Below are 17,922 nucleotides of genomic sequence, written 5' to 3' on the forward strand. Positions count from 1 at the left end.
GAGCAGTATATATTATCAAGTATCTTACTTGTGAGAGTCAACAATCTCTGTTACATGTTGTACATTTTAAACTCCTCTCTCATCTCTACCATGGAAGACACATGAATGTCCCAAGTGTTTTGTAACACATGCTGAAGAAGATGGCTACAGAAATGCAAAAAGGTAGGGAAAATTATGTGTCCCACCATTGTTTGATTTAGTTATTAGTAGAGAGAAGTGTGCAAGAAATGAATCTTAGGTTATCATGGGATAGTTTTCTCAGGGGTGAAATAATTCATAATGTAGGGCATGAGTCTCGACCCATTGCTCCTAGAAAGAAAAATTCAAAAAAATCAACAGTAGGAGCCTCCTATCCAAGAGCCCATGATGAGCAATCCTTTCTTGAAGAAGGAAGTACAAACCTTGAAAATGCAGAAGAAACACAAACCCTAGCTCCTTTTCCCCCTTCTAAAAAATAGAAGGAGTCTGTAAGAGACAAAGCACCATTAAAGAAAATAGTTAGGGGACAGGAGGAAACTTCTAGGAAAAGGGTGTCTGATATTGAAAAGAATAGTCCACGGGAGCTTAAAGCAAAGAAAATAAAACCCTCACCTGCAGTTCCTCTTGCAATTGCAACAAAAATAATGTTACCCAAAACCTTTTATTTTCGTTTAAGGCGCAATAACTAGAATTTAGTCAAAGCTAAAGGAAAAGCAAAATTAATTCCACAGTAGGTGGTAATAGAAATTGAAACTAAGTCAGCTGATAACTCTGTAGGAGAATTGGTAAAGATGATGTACAATAAATCGTCATCTAGAGTTCAAACTCCTCCATCTTTTCCAGATGATTCTCCATTGGAAAATATAGGCACAGAGGAGGAAGAGGGGATAAATATGTCAATTGACCTAAATGTGCAGGTACAAGGTATTAGTCAATCAAGAGCCAAAGGGATGGTTGGTTTAGATAAGCTTGTAGAAGCTGCGAAGCAGATAGCTTCAACAAGTCAAGCGAAAATTAGATGCACTTGCCAATCCATCCATCATTCATGTGGCCATAATTATTGTTTCAAATGCACCAAACCATTCAAGAGGAACAGGAAGTTTGGAGAAGAGAAAAGGAAAAATTGCAAAATGAAATCAGTAAAAAAAAGTTAAAAAAATTTGAAACTAAAAACCGGTATGGGAGTGGTCATGGAATTAGTTCCCCAAATTGTGCAATGTCAACCTCCACCCAGAGTGTATTCTCTACATCTAAAATAATTATATCTTTCATAATAGTTATCAAGAGAATTTTTTGGATTATGTTCTTCTATGTTAACTCCAAAAGAATTTTTATGTGCATATGAGACTTCAGGCTATGTTGACGAAAAATTACTTCGTGAATTATATTTTCACAATTATGTTGTTTCAACTGACACCCATTGGAACCCTTTGTTATACATTGGTGATGTTCAGCTTAAGGAATTAATATCTTACATTCAGAATAAAAATAGTTGGGGGCAACAATTTAGAGAATATAGAGATTTGGAGTTAACTGCCCCATTAAACTTGAGGGTTGAGACATCTGATTCAGATAATGTATTGTGCCAGAGGAATCAAATTTTAAGTGACAACAAAAATAGAGACATTGTTTTGGAGAGAAGGGAATAGGTGTATCAAGAATATGAATCAATGGCTAAGACTTCTGCATGCATGGTGTTTGGATACCTTTCTCAATGATGGATTCATATTCTCTGCAAATTACTATGCAATGTTGAAAAGGGAAGCAAGGTATATTCATTTGGGTAGGTCATTGCAGGAGAGGTGGATTCCTCGTATATTTCACCCTCCACTTTTACTATACCTTGTTCCAGATTGGAAGAATATCCAGTCATCTGACAAAGAAGTTGAGGACTCCCGATGGAAAGAAATAGAAGAGAACCAGGGTTTCTATTGGGATCCGTTTGTTCAAGCTATAGGGGAGACAAAAGTAACAAATTTCAAGGTTGAGACATTTGAGGAGCATGCCAATGCTTGAGTACAAACATTAGTTAGGCTGGGGGGAAATGATGAGTCACCTTTTTGGTCATTATATATGAACTTTAAATTAAGTTAGATAAATCATTTTATGACTCAGACATTACGGTTGTGATAGATATAAGCCTTTTATGTTTAATCTATGAACTTTGTTATCTATTGAACAACCTTATAAATGATATACTAAATCCATATTAATGATAAGGGAATGCTTGATTGAATGGTGATTAAAACTAATATTATGCAAAGGTATGTTGTGTGTGTTAACCTTTGTGTATGCAGCTAGAGGAGGGACTAAGCTAACAAAAGACATTTGTTGTTGTTTCGAAGAATTGTAGTCATAATCAAATAGGACTGCTAAACCGGTCAAGCTAGTAGCTAATGACTGTGAAAAAAATCCTAGTTGTAGTTGATGGAGTTATTTTTTTCTGAACTTGTGCTAGATTATCAAGGAAATCTAGAGGGAACCTTGGCCTATATTTGTGCATGATACTAAGTCCTAGAATGATTCATCTTTCTATGCTTTTATTTCTAATAAAAGTTGTCCTCCTAGTTTATTGGGAGTGGATCGGTTGTGTAGTAAGTTAGTTGTAGACTCTCTTATAAATCCATCAATTAAGGATGGAGTATGAAAAAGTAATTTTTATCTTTCAAGAATTAAGTGTACTTTGTTTCATAGTCTAAATAATAAAGAAATTTCAGTTCTGTCATTTTGTTGTCGAGAGTATCAATGTGTTTATGATGTTGTTGTAACTTTTAGATTTGGTTAAGATTCTGGAAGCTCATCCAAGGGGGCCCACTTGGGGAGCATCCGTGTCCATTTACTTCCATGCTCTACTAAGTGACTTCATTAGCAAGCTTATGTTTGTTGGTTAAAATCTTTAAGTTGACTGTCTTGCAGCCACATAAACTCCATTTTGTGTTTGTTCCTATAGCCAAAGGAAAGCAAAGTTTAAGATCACCAGATGGTTAGTTTATTTTTTGCACGAAGTTATAAGTTTCATACGTGGTAGGTTAGATTGATATCAATAAAAATAACACTAGAATTTAATTCATTCCATTAATTCCTTATTCAGTTGCTTCAAGCTAAAGTTAGTGTTCCTTATGAGTTTCTTAGTGCACATATAGTGTAGACCTGTTTCAAGTATATTTTCCTGGGTTGACAAGTGAATGAGCTTTTGTTAATGAATCAGTAACAAAGCGATGCAGAGAATTGAACCATTAGGTCTAGGAAATGTGTCTTAATTATTAGGACATTATTATGAACCGACAATGTGTGCAAAAAAAGATTGCAATAATTGTATTCTATATATAATTGAGGGCAAAGACATAAAGATCCAACTCTCTATCTTAAGAGAAAGTCACAATAATGAAGATGTATTCTCAGACATATTACCATCAATAAATGAAGACCAATCCTTAGATATGTAGCTACATGAGGAATTTCCTTATTTTGTTGATAAAGGTGATGAATGCATTTGCAATAAGGTGAGTGAAAAGGCATGTTCACTTAGCAGTGAACAAATATCAAATTTATTGACAACTAAGTACCATAGGTATGTTAAAAAATGTGGGTCAGAGTTATTGTGCTATAATTTTACAACTCATGAATTGATTACTGATGCTAAATATGACACCTATATATGTGAGTACTCCCCTGCTATTGATGAACAAATTAGGTGTATCCTCTCATACATTGTCATGAGGAAAATGGTTAAGAGGCAAAAATAAATCAAATTATTGGAACATTACATCAAATTTTGAGGTAAATAACTATGTTAATAATACTTATAGATCTGATTTGTCAATATTCAATGACATTGCCTATTATTATGATGCTAATCCTAATGAAGAAGAAAATAATTCATGTGATTCCAAGCATAATGTTTACATCAATGAAGAATCTCCTAAAGCTAGTCAAGAACCTATATTTATCCATGCTCAAGATGGCCTTCATGAGATAGGGATAGGATCATTTGTCATAACTAAAGGTGATATTGATATGCATGTTGTTTAAAGTGTATGTTCACTATTGACTAGTTTAAATATGCATCATAATGATCATATGGGTCGGGAGTTAGTGCCATCATCAATTGGGAGTATCAAAGATATTGAAAATATTTTGGACCAAGCTATCTCAGAAGCAATTGATATGACACAAATTTTAGATATGAATATGGAAAAATTAGATGTTGAAGTGACAAGTCAAGTTGAATACCATTGCTTCTTGGTTGATGTTGATGACATTCATGATAGGGATGTAGAGGATGATGATGAATCTAAATGTCTTGGATCCTCATAAAGATCTACATGATAGAGTGTTCTTTGATGTGTTTCAGCCCTCCTTTGAAGTTGTTCTTTTGATTATAAATGGTGATTGTAAAGTTGAATCAGATTACATCTCTGAACTAGGGATTTATACATTTGAGCATAATTAGTATGTTGAGGATGTTGAGACACTTTGTTCATATAATACGGGAATGATTAAACATGTAGTTGAGGTAGGATGTCTTGATGAATATTCTTACTAGCATGTTGAAGTGCATTCTTAGAATGCACATGTGTATGATTGTTTTCATTGTCATACATTTAAAAAAATCGTATAGTTTACATGGTTTGCACCATTGATCTTTTAAAAATATTAAGTGGGATGTGCAAACTTATGATAATAATGCCCTACCAAGGAACCCTAGAAGAATAACAACAATAAACCAAGACACATAGCAAATCATTTTTTTTAAAGGAAACTTAATACATAAACCATTTCTAACTCCATGCACACTAAGTAAAATTATTACATAACATAGATGAATCATAACAATGTTTAGCGAAAGACTTAATCACATCTCATAACAATTCTCTATGGGTTCCCTAACGTTGCTACTAACAAACACTTACTAACATGTATTAAACATCATTAAGTCAATCACATGAAGGTAACTTTATTCCACTACATTATTTCAAATCACATAAAAATCTTTAATAGGATACAATGGCTTAACTTAAGCAACCAAACTTGTAATCGCTACTCATCAAACCAATCATATAAATACCTATGCTAAGTTCATTTTAAAGAACCAAATGAAATATTATTATGATAACCTTCATCAAGAACAAGAGCATACATATAATCCACATGAATGAATTCATTTACAAGTTATCCATTAATACGCATGCATCTATTACAATAGTCCTATTATAATTCCTTCCCACTTGGAATATCCAATTACAAATATCCTTCCAATTGCAAGTACAAATATATAATTATATATTCTTTTACATCACTTAAGGGAATATACACAACAAATACATTATAATGGCAGAACAATCTGCATCAAAATGTGAAAATAGTGGAATACAAGGTAAGATCCATCCAATTGTTCACCAACAAGAACTCCAAAACCCCAATGGATGGTAAACACTACCACCTAGCCATGTGGAACCTGGAGGTCCACCCCCTGTGTTGGAGATAGACACAAGGCCCCAAACAACAAGAAAGAAGGATAGGGATAAAATAACTGAACATAAATCACAACAAAGATACACAAGACACCGTGACACAAGATAAGAAAGTAAGGATAACAACCAAAGGACTACCAAAGACTTTCACATAAAAGAAAATGGCACCATATGATACTATAATACATGAAGGATAGAGTTTCATCGAATATCCTCTCATGAATTACCCTAGTAGTCTAATTCTATCCTAACTCCAGACACTAGCCCCCATAGAGAACTAATGTGGTACTGTACAATCCTTTCTTGAAGATGAGATATTGCACAATCATGCCACTTCCAAACGTCTCCTCAGACTGAAAGTCCTTCCCAATATCATCCTCTATCTATACGAGAACATGAGGCCATGAGTGGGGTACAAAACATTATCTTATTAGTGTGTAAAACCTAGTCCAAAATTTTATTATTAATTTTATCACTTATTAATCTACTCTCCTATGAGTTGCCTTGGCAACCACTTAGGGTCCCAACCCCCATAGAGAGCCACTCCCCCTTAATGCACCTAGATAACCTATCCTTTATGTCTCAAAATAAGAATCATAAAACAATGATATACAAATAGTTACATCAAGAATCCATATACATGAATAGATTGCACAATTTTCAAATAAGACTTCCAAACAAAGACCAATCACAAGGTCGTCCTAAAACTGAATCATAACCTAAAAATCATTATTCCTCCTCACAAGAAAAATTAGGAAAGGGCATATGAACACCAATCCAGCCAAAATAAGTCCAATAAAACACATAAATCCAACTCGATAGGATACATAGTCACCTATAGCCTCTAGGACTGACCGATAGTCAAAATTAGGTCAAAATTACGAACTGAGTCACACCCAGAAGACTTGTGCATTTGGCCTTTTTACTTGTGTAGTTGGGCATCTAATGTTACACAATTAGAGCTCAGAGATAAGAAATTGAAGCTCAAAATGTGTACAATTAAGCACTAAAAATGTGTAGTTGCTCAAAAATACAAAAAAATAAGAAAAATATAACATAAAAGATTGAAACTAAATTCCAACAAGTACCCATTTGAAAAAGGCCTGGTAATAGACTAGAAATATAGAAAAACCAAACATAGGGATTCATACAGGGTTTTTAATCAAGCATAAAGCAAAACTGAACAACTGAAACAATCAATCCCCACACTTGATTTAAGCATATAGAAATCTTTCAAAAACATGAATAAGGAATTGATTTCAAACAATAGATATAATCAAAAAAATATTCCCAAATCCCCCCTAATTATTAATTTCAAATAAACTACAATTAAAAACTGAAATCAAAACTGAGAGATAGCAACCTACTTGGAAATGTGTGAAAGAAGATACAGAAAGAGAGAATTTGCAGATAAATCTCTGAAACACAAATCCTCTTCCAATCAGCAAGAAAAAAAATCAGCAATAAAACTCAAAGCAATACAATCTAAGCTCCAAGCAAAACTCAGAAAACAACCCTTCAATCAACATTGAAAAACTTCAATCCTTCTCCAATTTCACAATACAAAAATCTCCTTCAAAATTCTCCAAAAAATTGCAACAATAAATCTTCTCTCAAAACTTCATAAAAATAATCCCCAAACATAAGCTCTCATAAAAAAATCATAAATAAAAAACAATTATCACCTAAATAAAGCTTCACAAACAACATGCATAAAAGAAAAGCAAAACCCTAATTTGAAAATCATAAAAATAGCACCTATAAAACATTAAATTAATCTCTAAAACAAATCCTCATAAAACAATTAAATTATGATATTTAAATATTAAAACACCAATTAAGAACTCCCAAAAATAATTAACTCTCACTCAAAAAAGCATGCAAAAACAAATAATTATTTCCAACCAAAAATATAATTATCCACCAAGAATAAAATAGAACAATCAGTTCCACAATAAAATATAATTTTTATTATAAAATAATTTCCACAATAAAAATAGTCACATGCATAATAATAAACCACCTAATAATTAATATCCAATAATAGGAATGTATTCATTAAATCGAAAACATAATTAAAGCAACAATAAACAACAATAGCCAGGGATGGTGCTCAAGCTTGTCAATAGGCTCAAACCTTTCTTGGATCCTTTGATTAGCCCCTCCCAGAAGGGTTTTGTTCTGGGTAGATAGATTCTTGATGTGGTCATCTCTACTCATAAGATTATTCACTCCATGGATAAGTGTCATCAGTCGGGGATGGTGCTCAAGCTTGACATCTCCAAGGCTTATGATAGAGTCAACTGAAACTTCATTTTCAAAGTTCTCAAAGCTATGGGGTTTGGAGACAAACTCATCAAACTTATTGGGGAATGCATATCTACTGTCACCTACGCTGTGCTTCTAAACGAGAGCCCCCTGGAGAAGTTCAGGGCCTCAAGAGGGTTGCGACAAGGGGGTCCTCTATCCCCTTACCTCTTCATCATCCTTGCTAAAGTGTTGGCCTCTAACTTGAACTCTATGGTTCGCAGGGGTGCTCTTCTGGGCATCTAACCTACCTCTACGACGCCCCCCAATGTTCTACAGTAGTTCGTCGATGACACTATTCTTTTTGGTATCTCCTCTGTTTGGGAAGCTAAGTCTTGGAAATCCTTTCTCAACTCCTATGCTTTGGCATCTGGCCAACACATTAACTATGAAAAGAGCAGCATTTACTTCTTTCACACTAATGTCCAACTCCAAGATAAAGTCTGCAGAATCATTGGTTGTCAAAGGGCCTCCCTCCCTGGCACCTACCTGGGCCTCCCCTTGACTGTTAAATATGTCTCTAATTCCTTCTGGATCTCTATCCTTGAAATAATGCAGAAAAAGTTGGTTGGTTGGAAAGGTAGATTCCTCAGTAGTGTTGGAAAATTGCAGCTGCTCTCCTCCTCCCTCTAGGGGATCCCTGTGTACTTTCTCTTCCTCTTCAAGATATCTGCGGCTATGGCTGCTAAGCTAGAAAACATCCAAAAGAATTTCCTTTGGACGGGAATGGAAGAAAAGAAGAGGCTCACCTTGGTGGGCTGGGACAAAGTTTGTCTTCCCAAGGCCATGGGCGGTTTGGGAAACCATAAGATCTCAAGGTTCAATAAGGCCCTTATGACTAAAATTGTCTGGAAGCTTCTGAATAAGGATACGGATTGTAGTGGTGCAGGAGCACCCAAGAACATGAGGTCACCAAGAGAAAAGTGATGTTTTAAGTCATTTTGATCATTTTTATGATGTATTGATTCATGATGAATCCATTTGTAAAGACAAGATCAATTATTGTAATTATTTGCATAAAGTTGTTAAAAGTTGTTCTTTAGGTCCCAGTTTGGTTTATAAGGTCAAGATTGTTGAAATAACCCATGGAAGGGTAAAATCAACGTAAAATATCTCAAATAGTCTATAAGTGTTTTTAAAATTTGGGGAGTCATTAGGAAAAAGTGTCAAAGTTGCAAAAAAATTGCAAAAGTGCAACATTTGCAAAAATGTAAAAGTGCAAAAATTGCACATAAAGTTGTAAAAGGGAACATCAAGGGTCATAAAGGTAGTTGGATGGTTTATAACTACCAAAGAGTCTATAAATATGTTGTATTGGTCGAACCAAATCATTAATGGAAGAATAGAGAAGGAGGATAAAGTTTTGGAACAAATTGGTGTGTTTAAAACTTCCATTTTGATTGGTGTTATTGTGTTAAGTTGTTGTTTCCAGGCCTTGTACGACCATGTATGGCCTGAAAACCCTATATATTTATAATGGTTAGATAGTGGAATTAATCCTCTTTCTCATTCTTTTGGTTTGGTGCATTTTAATGAATATATGAATAAGTTATGAAAGTTTTGGTGAAAGTGGTTGTTTGCAGATTTGAGATTTCCTGAGAACAGTCATGTTGCAGCATTTGGTACGGACTCATTGGGATGAATTATGACCTCAAAATAGATTCATTGGAAATATATATGAATCACCTTTCATTTCATTTTGGTCTGAGTCATTTTTATGCACATTTGTGTAAGTTATGAAGATTTTGGTGAAAACTGTTTTTAAACTATCTTCAATGAAGTTGCAGACAAGGGTTTGTGATTATATAATGATTTAACCATTTGAAAATTTAATGGATTACATATTATGAAACTAGATCCATAAATATTTCATGTTATATTAGTTTGGAATCATTTGGTTTTGTTTTGTGAAAGATATTTGATGCCCTAGACGGACTCGGCATGCACATGTCTTATTTGGGGACAATAGAAATGGGTCTCGGTGAAAAGACCATAACTTTTAATCTAACCGTTGGATTTGGATAAATTTGGGATATGTTGTTTGTAAGAAAACTATTCAGGTTTTGACCGAAGGGATTGAGTTTTTTTTATATCTGGTTAGATATTTATATACCTCTGTGTACAGGTCTATCCAAAGGGACAACAAGTTGGCAAATTTGATACCTGGATCAAGTTTATGTTTTCTTGATTGATTGATTGTTGAAGTATGATGGAATATGCCTCTAATGAATTTTTATAATGGTAAAAATATAGATGGATCAACATGATCCTAGAGTTGTGATTGGTTTTCCAAGATCCTCTGCATCAAGTAGGATCATTAGGGCCAAGTACCTGGGTAATGGGGAATTTTCCTTTGTTCTGAAAAAGGAGGGCCTTCCCAGAGGTTCCAAAATTTGGAATAACATCTTGAGCTACAGGGACCCTTTATCTCATGGCTTGAGGTGGCTTATTGGAAATGGCAGGAAAATTCTCTTCTAGGAAGATTGTTGGTTAGGAGAGAGAGCCCCTTGCTTCTTCCCCCTCCCTGAGAAGGCTCCAGGATGCCACCAAAAGCTTCTTTGGTAAAAGGGTCAGTAATTATTTCAGCAACCGCACTTGGAGGGCCTTGGAGGACTATTGCATTGATCATCCCTTCCTCCTCCCTATTGCTAAAGAGCTCTAGAAGCTTTTGGTCGATATATTCCTCCCCTTGTTTCCTAGGGAGGACAGATTTATTTTGAATTGGGACCCCTCTGGGGACTTCTCTATCAGAAGTGCCTACACCAGCTACTTAGATAACCTATTTACTCCTCTATCTGGAAAGAGGTCTGGAATCCCCAACTCATCCCCAAGGTTAATTTCTTATGGTGGACTGCTCTCCTCAACAAAATTTTGACCCAAGATAATTTGGTCAAGTGGGGATTCCAACTCCCTAACATATGCATCCTCTACAAAAAAGATGAAGAAAGTCATGCTCATCTCTTCCTCCATTGTGCCTTCACTCAGGAGCTATGGGGGTTCGTTTACAACAAGCTTAATATCTGTTGGATTATGAGTGATAATTTGTTAATTCTATCTCAGGAGTTTTGGGGCCCCTCTTCCAACCCCCTTATTCAACAACTGTGGAAGCATATCGCCCCCCCCACGTGAGCTGGTGTATCTGGAAGGAAAGGAATGATAGGATATATAGAAACAAAGAGGCCTCGATGGAAACCGTGTTTACTTGATTCCTTAAATTGATTCTTGAGAATATCTTTGTTTCTAAAACCCGGATGGCGTCCAAGCCCCGCTCTACCTGGGACTGGGAAATCACTAGATGTTGGAACCTTCCCCCCTTGTTTTCTCTTATTGACTGCTCTAAGAGACTACTAAGACACAATGCGGTCTAGTTCCCCCCGGCTACAAATTTTAAATTCAATTTTGATGGGGCTACCAGGGGGGCTGGCTAGTGGTGGAGGGTTTATTAGATCCCATCTGGGGGCCCTTGTTGTTGCTTATGCGGGTAACCTGAATGGGCATTCCTCTAATCAGGCTGAAGTGATGGCCTTAGCTTTGGGAATCTGCATTTCCCTCACCATGGGAATCAGGATTATGGACATTGAGGGTGACTCCAAGCTCATCATTGATGTTGTCAAAGGGTGGAATAAGCTTAATTGAACAATTGAGGGAACCATTAGGGACCCCTGAGGCTCATCTCTAGGCTTGAATCATTCAGAATTATGCATATCTTTAGGGAAGGCAACAGTGTGGCAAACGCCATGGTAGCCATTGGCCTAAACCTCTCAGGTTTGAGATGTTGGAGGAGTCACAATTCCCTCCCGGGCCATGTTAACTTCCTTCTCCAGGAAGAGAAATCCAAAATATTTACTAATGATTGAGCGGCTGCCAAGTGCTTCCCTTACCCTCCTCTCTTCCCTCGGGATAGTCTGGAGGTGTTGGTTTCATAATTCAAATATTGGGAATATCCCTTCAATCCCTTCCGATGTGGTGGTGACTCATTCGGCCAGGCTAGCGATGATACACGTGTTGCTATGTTGGCAATTCCTTTGGGCTTGCAGAGTCATGATGAGGTATGATTGGATTGGTAACGTGTTGGTTGCCGCTGGTATTTGCTGGCTCTTAATGCCTCGTAACCAAGAAATCATTTCTAAAAGTGACTTCATTTTTTCCCATGCACCTAACTTCATTTCTCATTTAATGACGTCGGGCTCGCACACTTCCCATTATCTCTTCTTGGCTTGCTTCTCGAAGGGTCTCTGCAACTTTCTCTGTGCTAATTTTTTCATGACTAAAGAAGCTCTGTTGGTAGAGGATATGGGGGGCGACAAAGTTAGATATGAACTGGATAATCCAGATGATTTTACAAATGACCCCCTGGTTTGGAATTTATGTATTGAAGGTGGGGTTGTTGATTTTCTGGATTGCCTAAAGGGCCATGATGAGCAGCTCTCGACTGCTTTTGCCTCCTCTTGGTCTGGGAGGCGTGTCTCGGTTGGCGGCATTGCCTTTGATGTCTCTAAGGAGACTATTGCCCAAGCTACGAAGCTGACCCTTGACGGCTGCCACTGGAAGCATACCAGCCATGTTGCAAACAATGAAGGTTTGAAACAGTTCTTCTGTAACCGTGAAGAACCCATCAAGCTACAAGGTGGGTTTGCTTGAGAGGAGCTCAAAGACCCGTGGAACATGATCTTCCTCATGATCATGAAGTACTTCACTCTCGAAGGTAGGCATAAGGTATTCTACTACTATCATTTGCCGCTACTCAATCACTTCCGCAACAATGATTTGCTTTGTCTATCATTTTATTTACTACACTGTATAGAGAGTTTTGTTAAAGACACCATGGACCCCAAGCATGGGGATAAGCCACCCTACATCCTTCACCAGGGTCTCATTTACAATTTGTATAAATTCCATGAGGCCCTTTACCCCCTGGAATCTTTCGCTCTCTCAGCCCCCCATGCCTACTCCTCAGTAGCTTGCGGCCCTGTCTATAGCTTTCCCTAGATTCTTCCAATATCCCCATGAGGGCTTTGCTATGGCCACCGTGTTCCTACCTGCTTATGCCTTGGTTGTTTCCTTATTGGTGGTCTACCCTAGTTTAACTCTATCTTCCTCTCCCAGTGCTTCCCATTCCCTGTCTAAGGGAAAAGGCAAAACCCCCGCTAAACGCAAACGCATTGTCTTTGATGACAATTCTTCCTTTGAGGATGCTGAGAACGACAATCCTTCCCCTGATTCTAAGGTTAAAAGGAGATCCTCCAGACTTTCTTCCAAAAGCCGCAAAAATAAGACCTTGGTGATCAATAATCTGGACTATGAGGAGGACCCCATTAGGGACAAGGAGGAAGAGGACCCTAATACCACTATGGGGGCCCCTGATGGGGATGTTGTGGATGTGAATACGACTAGGGACCCCATGGTTCCAAACACTGTTGGTGTCGCTGACATGAGCAACTCTGAAATGCAAACCCAGGACCCCATTGATGTTAAGGATATGACCCCTATGAACACATGCACTAAGGGTCTTATGGGCGTGGAAATCTCTGATAGCAAAGCCCTGGACTCTGGTAACTTGAACCTGGAGTTAAAAATGGCTGAACAGGTGATGGAATCTATCCCTCTAATGGACCTGGTTAATGATAGTGATAACTCACTTATTGGTGGTGTTCCCAAAGAGACCAAAGAGACTACGAATGACATGGCTGTTGAGAACCCCCAGGATATCCCTACTCTTCAACAAATAGAAAAGTTGAGCACGGATATGTTGGACATCACGCAGAGAATTGAAAACCTCATCCTTGTGCTTGATTTGTAGACTATCAAGGAGGATGTCAACTGGCTCAACAACAAGATGGAGGCTTTGGAAGCCCAAATGGCGGGCCTTAACAAATTCCATGTGCAGGTATTACACAGCTCCGCGCTCACCCTCTCTCTGTTGAGGGGACGTTCTACAAACACTGAGGAGGACAAGTAGGAGGCTAGAGACCTCTACAAGTTCCTGTCCAATGAATGGAACAATGTTATGGATGCCACTGGGGTGCGCAAGGCACCCCTGTAGCTTGTTTTTTGTTTTCTGTTGTTGTTTCTGATTTCTAAAGACTTGGTTCCTTTTTGTTGATAGTTGTTGTTAATTGTTGTTATAGTGTTGTTTATGCACTATGATTTTTAATAGTTTTGCTATGCAAAGGGTCAGTGCCCTTGTTCTCATTGCTTTATTAATCAAAAACAATAAACAACAATTAATTTATAACACTCAAGTTATAATTAATAACAATAATTAAGATTATCATAAAAAATAATGATAGTATCAAATCAAGACTTATCATCAACAACAAGGTGATTAGATATTGTTTATATGACAAATCTAATGAGATAAAAATAAAGACTAGATAATTGTCCCTAGGTTAAGACAATGGCTAGGGCTAGATACATTATGGGCCTTGTACTATCTCATGTACCACCATTTGGATTTAAAGACACACTCAAACCTGTGGGACCAGGTGGAGTCGATGTCTGATACCTACAACTTGCACAAAACATTTTGCATATAAACATATATATGTATATGTATATATATAAATACACACATATACACATACACACACACGCACACACACAAATATATATATGTGTGTGTGTGTGTGTGTGTGTGTGTGTGTGTGTGTGTGTGTGTGTGTGTGTGTGTACATACATACATGCATACATACATACATACATACATATATACATATATACATACATATATGTATGTATACATGTATACATGTATGTATGTATGTGTATATATATACATATACATATACATATATATCTATGTCTATACATATATGTATGTATGTATGTATGTGTGTGTGTACACACACACACACACACACACACACACACACACACACACACACACATATACACTCCCATCTAGTGAAAGGAAATCATGACATCATATGGAGCTCATGAATGAGTAATATGAAATCATTTCTTTCACCCTAGTCCCCAAGCAAACAAAACAATAAAGATCTATTCTACACATTAAATACATGAGAATTAATATCGTCAATAATCAATTATCAAATCTAAATAATAACATTTGATCATAGATTACCATCTCATAAAGAATCATAATAAATCACCAATATATAATCCAAGTAATAAGTATATGATGTCTAACATCACTATGTCCATATCAAATAAAGTATAACAATAATCACGTCTTGAAACATATAAGCATCATAAAATAGTCCAATGACATGAATCGCATGAATGTATCCACACACCCACATCAACAAAATAAACCACACATAATGATTCAACATAGTCTAACAAGTCAAGTTAATAAGTGTAGACACACAAAAATGACTTCTAAATTAAATAAATATTTAATATTTATTTAATTCACTAACAATTCTCCTATTAATTAAATTAATATTTAACTAATTCACACATTCCTCTATTAATTAAATAAATTATTCAATTTATTTAAATTAATTCATCTAACCATATTCTGACTTTTAATTAAATAAATCATATTTATTTGATTAAATACCCCTTCACATTTGATTAAATTTACATTTAATTAAATACCTTCCACACATTTAAATAAATCAATATTTATTTAAATCTATCAAATGCAAGTTGCAACCAATAATTGAAATAAATCAATTTTATTTTAATTAAATCCAAAAAACCCTCCCACTTCTATTTTCCTACAAACCCACTTGCATGCTTAAACCTCTTCTAGATTCTTCTAATCCTTTCCAATTTAGCCTAATTCACCTCATAATCATTTGCACATTCCTTAAGAAAAAGGTCGCTTCTCAAAAACCTCCAAAGTCTTCAATAACCATCAAAGGCTTTATGTCTTCAAATGGTTAACCTCTAAAGCCTTCCAAACCTCTTACATGACCATTAATGGTTAACTCCAACTCAACCCTAGGTTAGAGACTTTCTCTCTAACTTAACCATCCTTTTTACTTAGGGGTCTCTTCAAGCATTCATTGCTTTGACCATGGTTATCCTTTAACCCTTGCACATTCCTTTATCCCTTGGATAAAGGAATTATCCATTAACTCAACCCTAACCATACCCTCTAGGGTAACCGTGTCATGTCTTCTCAGGCATTTAATGCCTCTTCTCTCTCCTCTCGAGCCATCTCATATTGACAATTGTCACCATTTCATTGGTGAAAATTGTAAACATGGATTGAGGATCATTCAATCCTAGCCCTTGTTAAGATTATTTAACCTTAACCATCCAATTGCCCATTTCTTCTATACATAGGCCTCATTTCCCTCTTTAGCCATCATCCAAGTTTCATGCATCCAGATTATAGTTTATCAAAGTCTCAAGTTTTGCCTCTCTTTGTTGCAAATCATCATCTTAATCATTTAGAAGCATTGTTAGTATAGCATTTCATATCATTAGCATAGCATATTCATGTTAGTATATCATATTAGCCTAGTATATTATCATTACCATAACATAACTCTCATCTTAATAAGTTTATCATATAGATCTTAGTTACATATTACATATATAGATCATTTTTATCCATTATCACTCATTCTTGGAGTTGTCATTCCAAGGGTCAGTTGCTCAATGATTTGAGAGAAACCATGGACTTGAGGAATCCTATGAGATAGATAACAATGAGACACCTTTTGAAGGATTAACTTGTTTAACTAGTTTACCAAGTTAGTCTTTATGTCTAAAGTTTCATTGGTATGTTAGCTTCTTTTCTTTCTGATTAATCAACTGACACCACTATTCCAATATACAATAAGTATCTAAAGAAAAACATGGAGGGGTATTACATCCTCCCCCCTAGAACTAGGCTTACTCCTGGAAGCCTACAAACAAGAAGGGGTACAACTCTCTCATCCACTCTATATCCTCCCAAGTAGCTGAAGTATCATCATTTGGATCCCATTTTACCCTTACTTTCTCTATGTCTCAACCACTAAGGGTCAACCTAAGATGTTGAAGAGTGCCCACGGGCTGCAAAGAAAGTTGCCCATCCTCGACCTGCAAAGCATTCTGATCAAAAACATGTGTCACATCTGGAATATATTGTCTAAGTACTGAAGTTCATTAAACACATCATGGATGCGGGATAGGCTCGACGACAAAGCTAGGTGGTAGGAAACAAGACCAATCCTCTCAAGAATCTCAAAAGGTCCAACAAAATAATATACCAACTTAGAACCCTTTCCATAATGGATTGGCCTCTTATGCAGACGCACTCTAAAAAACACTTGATCTCCTACTCAGAACTGACGATCCACTCTACAAGCATCCGCATGCTTCTTCTAATGATCATGTGCTACAATCAAATACTCTTGAATGTAAATAACCTACTGCTCCATGTCCTGAAGCATCTCAGGACCTATACCAACTCGATCCTCTAAACGATCCCAACTCAACGAAGTATCGCACAGACGACCATACAAATCTTGGAAAAGTGACATACCAATTGAACTATGATACCCATTATTGTATGCAAATTCAACAAGATACATATATTCCCCCCAATGAGGCTATTGATCCATCACATACATCTGAAGCATATCCTCTAACACCTAATTAAATCGCTTCATATGTCCATCAACCTTAGGGTGGTATGCCAAACTGAAATTCAACTGAGCTCCCAAAGCATGCTAAAGAGATGTCCACAATGCATAAGTAAATATTGGATCTCATTTTGAGATGATCGTGCGAGGAATCCCATGCAATCACACAATGTCCCTCATAAACACTTGTTCTATAGAAGCTACTTTATAGGATGATCTCGTAGGAGAAAAGTGTTCCACTTTAGTCAATATATTCATAGTGACCATAATGGCATCATGTTTGCACAAAGAGGTCGGTAGTCCAACAATGAAATCCATAGATATAATATCCCATTTCCATTCTGGAACAATATTAGGTTGCAAAAGTCACGTAGTATGTTCATGATCCGCTTTCACCCTCTAGCACTTCAAACATCTAGCTACAAAATCAGCAATATCTCGCTTCATGTTGAACCAATGATACAACCATCTAAGATCGATATGCATCTTATTTACACCAGGGTGTGCAAGATGGGGTGCATGATGAGCCTCTGTCATAACCAAAGTATGAAGACCCTCTATAGGCAGAACAAAAATACGTCCAAGATGTCATAAAACACCATCCACCTTTAATA

Source organism: Cryptomeria japonica, chromosome 1, assembly GCF_030272615.1.
Source record: "Cryptomeria japonica chromosome 1, Sugi_1.0, whole genome shotgun sequence".
NCBI classification, from domain to species: domain Eukaryota; kingdom Viridiplantae; phylum Streptophyta; class Pinopsida; order Cupressales; family Cupressaceae; genus Cryptomeria; species Cryptomeria japonica.